Source organism: Trichechus manatus, unplaced genomic scaffold (assembly GCF_000243295.1).
Source record: "Trichechus manatus latirostris isolate Lorelei unplaced genomic scaffold, TriManLat1.0 scaffold00193, whole genome shotgun sequence".
Lineage (NCBI taxonomy): Eukaryota > Metazoa > Chordata > Mammalia > Sirenia > Trichechidae > Trichechus > Trichechus manatus.
The window spans coordinates 687,678-693,165 of NW_004444129.1; positions in this window are offsets into that span (position 1 = coordinate 687,678).

Genomic DNA, 5,488 nt, shown 5'->3' on the forward strand with positions numbered 1-5,488 from the left:
GTGCCCGGCTACCACCACTGACTGCTCTGACCAGGATCACAACAGAGGGTTCTGGACAGAGCTGGAGAAGGATGTAGAACAAAATTCTAACACAAAAAAAAAAGTCCAGATTTACTGGCCTGAAGGAGACTGGAGAAACCCCGAGAGTACAGCCCCCAGACACCCTTTTAGCTCAGTGGTGAAGTCACTTCTGAGGTTCACCGTTCAGCCAGGGAGTGGACAGCCCTATAAAACTACATGGGACTAATGAAGCACAGCAGTCCAGGGACAAGGGCTAAAAGGCAGAAGAGGACAGGAAAGCTGGTGATAGGGAACCCAAGGCTGAGTAAGGACAGTGTTGATGTGCTGTGAGGTTGTTAACTATTGTGATAGGGCAACATGTGTACTGTTTAATGATGAACTATTTTGATTTGTAAACCTTATCTAAAGTGAGAATAGCAGCACAATCAGAAGAGTGTAGTCAATGTCACTGAACTGTGCGTGCAGAAATTTTTGAAATGGTCTATCTTTGGCTATGTATATTTTTACCAAAAAAAAAAAAAAAGAATGTCGAGAAGGGAGAGGGTTGACATTTTGTGGGGTTGTTAACCAATATCATAAAACAATATGTGTACTACTGTTTAATGAGAATCTATTTGTTCTGTAAACCTTCAGCTGAAGTACAATAAAAAAAAAAGAAAGAAAAAAAAATTTCACACAAAAAAAGAAAGAATGCAATGTGATTCTACATTCCCCATCCCCATCAGCATCAGAATAGGAGCCAAACACATAAATCAGCATTGTACAGAATGTGCTAAATTAAGAATCAAAAACTCTGTTTCTAAATTCAATACACTCATTATAATCCTCATCTTACTTGACTTGTCATAAGATTTTGTGGTGTTGATTGATACCACCTTCTTCAAACTCCTTTCTCTCTGTTTCCCTGATACCATTTAGTGACTCTCTCAATAAACCAAAAACCAAACCCGTTGCCATCGAGTTGATTCCAATTCATAGCGACCCTGTAGGACAGAGTAGAACTGCCCCATAGGGTTTCCAAGGAGCACCTAGTGGATTCGAACTGCTGACCTTTTGGTTAGCAGCCAAAGTCTTAACCACTACACCACCAGGTCTTTTTTTTTACTCTGCTTATTCTTCTTTGGAGGCTTCTGTCTTTCTTCTTCATACGTTAATGCTGGGTTTCCCTATTTTCTGTCTTTGGCTCTTTTCTCTTTTAACTCCATATAGCCTCCCAAGTAATTTTACTGATGCCTTCAACTATGAACTGCACACTAATGACTCTCACATCTCTATCTTCCTTCCCAGGTCCATGTAGACCACTATCAACTCAATATCTTCAACTGAAAGATACCAGAACTGTAAATCATAACAAGAATAAAGCTGAATCTTCCTCTTCCCAACCTTCTCCTTTCTTATCTGAAGGAATACACTCTCACATTCACTCTATTATTCAAGATAGAACTCTAGAAGTCATTACTTACGAAGCTGTACTAGATATTACAGCCCTACCCATATTCCTTTTAACAACAATGTGCCCATGCCCATGCTGCTCTAACTACTGGCTGCTACAGATTTCAGATGCCCCCTTCCTTTGGAAAATTGTCCTTAGTTGAGGGGATCCACCTCATTGTGAAGTTAGCCATTCTAGGGTGGCTAAGAGTCAAATATTGACTATTACAGGGGAAAAAGCCACCCCCTCCCCTGCCTTCTTGCCTCAGCAATGCAAAGTATTTTATGCACTAGAATCCTCCCCTAGGACCAGGCCAAGGCTCAAATTTACATGAGACCATATGCGTAGTGAGCAATTTGTCTTACCCAAAGAGAGGCTTAGCCTTTGCCCTTAGCTAATGGAAGGTGATCTCTAGGCCCTCTGATTGTCATAACTGATGAGAGTGCCTTTGTTTGCCTGTGGCTTTGGCTACTGGACTATCTAGTAATGTGATTTACAATGGGGTCTTTGGGTCATGTGGTATCAGTTTTGCTTCTGAAGGGACTGAAGGATAAATGTATCAGTCCAGCCTCTGGGAGGGCTGGAGACTAAAGGTCATTGGCATGGGCACATTGTAACAGAACGCCAATAAAAACTCTGGACATCAAAGGCTCAGGTGAGCTTCCCTGGTTGGCAATACTCCATGCATTTTATCACACTAGGATGAGTCAGCACTATCCATGACTCCATGGGGATAGAAAAACAGAAGATTCACATTTGACACTTCTCCTGGACTCTGCCCCATGTGCTTCTTCCCTTGGCTGATTTTAATCCCTATCTTTCCAGGTAATAAACTATAAATCACGTATAGCATCTTCCAGCGAGTTCTGTGAGTCCTTCTAGTGAATTACTGAACCTGAGGAGTGTGGTTTTAGGAATCCCTCAAACTTGCAGTTGGTGTCAGAAGTGACAGTGATCTCTTATGGTAGTTGTTCCCACTAACTTCCTGGTTGGCCTAAACTCTCACACCATGTCTTTGCTGGGTTCTTTTTCACTCCCTATCCTGCCTGAAGATCACTCATTACCTTAAAAAAGCATAAACACCTAACTCCCTGTCTCAGGCTGCTTCAAGGGGACCAAATCTTGCCCAATATGTCAGAATTCTATCTACTTGTCTTAGTTATCTAGTGCTGCTATAACAGAAATACCACAAATGGATGGCTTTAACAAAGAGAAATTTATTTTCTCACAGTCTAGTAGGCTAGAAGTCCACATTCAGGGTGTCAGCTCCAGGGGAAGTCTTTCTCTCTCTCTCAGTCTCTCTCTCTGCTCTGAGGAAAGTCCTTCCCATCAATCTTCCCCTGGACTAGGAGCTTCTCCATGCAGGAACTCCAGGTCCAAAGGACATGCTCTGCTCCCAGCGCTGCTTTCTTGGTAGTATGAGGTCCCCAACTCTCTGCTCACTTCCCTTTCCTTTTATCTCTTGTAAGGTAAAAGGTGATGCAGGCCACACCCTAGGGAAACTCCCTTTACATTGGATCAGGGATGTGACCTTAGTAAGTGTGTTACAATCCCACCCTAATCCTCTTTAACATAAAATTACAATCACAAAATGGAGGACAACTACACAATACTGGGAATCACGGCCTAACCAAGTTGACACATATTTTGGGGGGAACACAATTCAATCCCTGACACCATCCTATCTCCTTAAGGGTTTTAAATCTGTACCCTCTTCACATACTTGCCACTGCTTTAGTTTGTGTCTTTTTTTTTTTTCCTAAATCATTTTCTTATCTGGTCTATTTTAGTAGATCACTAACTGATTTCTCTTTCTCCTATCCTGCCCTCTCCAATCCATTCTCTTCACTACCACTAAAATAATCTTTCTAAAATACAATTTTGATCCTGACACTTTCCCACTAAATTTAAGGAGATTTACTATTCAATAAAGTTAAATATTTTCCTCATAACATGCAAGTGTCTCCACATTCACATCTCTAACTTACACTCTAGCCTACGTTCTATTACTCTCCGTAGCCCTGAAGCCCTAATATATTTCATGCATTCACCGCAACTCCCACATCCATTGCTTGCAAAGATGACTCTGCCCCAACTCTAACTCTTCACAGGATGAACAATTCCCAATACACCTTCAGAATTTAACTCAGGTCCCAGGCCCTCCAGAGAGCTCTCCTTGCTATTACACCTCCCTCTTTTACGGTAGTCCTTTGCTCAGGTAGATCCCATGTGCTTCCCTGCACATATGTCTCTATAAATACTCTTACAATCCTCTGATTACTGTTATCTTTACTACATTGTATTCTCCTTCAGTGTAGGGATATTTTTATCTTCTGTGCCTAACACAGGGCTTCCTTGCATTTAGAAGACACTCAAGAAATGAATTAAAGAGACAGTAGTCTTAAACAGAAAGACAGCAGAAGAGGTCTATGGGAGAGATATTGGGCTCTGATGAAGAACACGCTGCTACAGGCTGTACACAAGTGAATTGCACATACTTAGGACATTCATTTATGCCCTTCACATTCAGGGAAGACAGAATGGGGTTTACTAGAAGTACAGCACAGTCAGGTTGAGTAGAACAATAAGGAAGAGGTAATACTATGCATGCTTCACTAGTTTCTAATGAGGGTTATAATGAAAACACAACTATGCATTTAGGGCAAGATTCATGGGTGTGCAACCAGTTCAGTCACAAGGGGCCCCTCACTTAAAAGGACCCCACACTGAGTTTATTGTTCTGATATTACTATACTGAGGTTCTTAATAGTTTTTTTTTTCTTATAAGGGCCTCGTACTTTTATTTTTCACTGTTCCCTGCAAATTATGTAGCTGGTCTTATGTGCATGATTTATGGAATTAGTTATAAGTTAACTCATTAGTGCATCTGTATTAAAAGCTTACCAGTCATACAATTTAATTATTTCCAATGAATAGCTTACTTTCTAAAGTTAATGTCTCCCTCTTCTATGCTCTATTCTCTCTGCTTGTCTCAGGCTAAAGTTTCCCTGAAATCAGAGCCTGAGACAAAGACTTGAGTGCAAGTGCTTTATTTGATGGCCAGGGGAGTGAAACTGGGAAGGAGGGAGGGCCCATATAGGGGTGTGTTACCAAGTTGGCTCTACCATGGGTGAAAAATATTCATCCCATGGGACCTCCTGAGGATCCTGAGGAACCGTCTCCCTGCGGGAGGAGAGGCGGTAACTAGTATTCATTGATTCCCACCCCCACCGGCCAAGAGTGGCCTCACAGGGTTTACTACACTTTCTTCCACTGAGCATGCTGCTCTGTCAAATAGGTGCCTTAGGGTATTGTGTACCAGGTGCATCAAAGCAAACCCAGGACAGGTTTGTGGTGTGAACCCAGACAAAGCATTGCTAGGTTATGCCTGCACAAATATGGTCAAAGTCTCCCACAGAGCTGTTTGATACAGCTGTGGCTGAAGTAAGACGTGGGGCTGAGAGGATTTGATGTGGCAGAGGAGACGTGTCCAAACCCTGCCACTTAGCTCTTTCTCACTTGTATTTCTATTACCTGTTTATACGCCTGATTCAACCACTTAAAATGTGGGCTCCTAAGAAGCAGAAGCTGAGTCTTGCTCAACTTGTACCTTCAATGCCAGACATAGTTCCTAGTATAAAAACATAAACAGAATGCCTAAATGTAATTCACCCTATTTCAGAGTTGTCTGGGGCACTGAGGCTTAACCCAAAACTACAAGTGACAAGAGATGCAACATTCCAGCACACCATGCCAGGCCCCCCATGCAAACCATGCTTAGGACATGTCATCATGCCTTTCACATCAGCAACACTCCCTAACATGTCAATGACCCACCTCCAGCCTCTTCCAGGGAGAGAATAATGTCTTTGGAGTGAGTTGTTAGAAAACTATAGGGGTGGTGATGAAGGTTCTTTGCTTTCACCTCAAGAGAAACAAAAGGAGCTTCAAGGGAACCTCGGGAAGAGAATTGTAAGTGTCCTCTAGAGTTTGGAGGGACTTGAGCTTTGGAACCTGACATACTCCTTATAACTG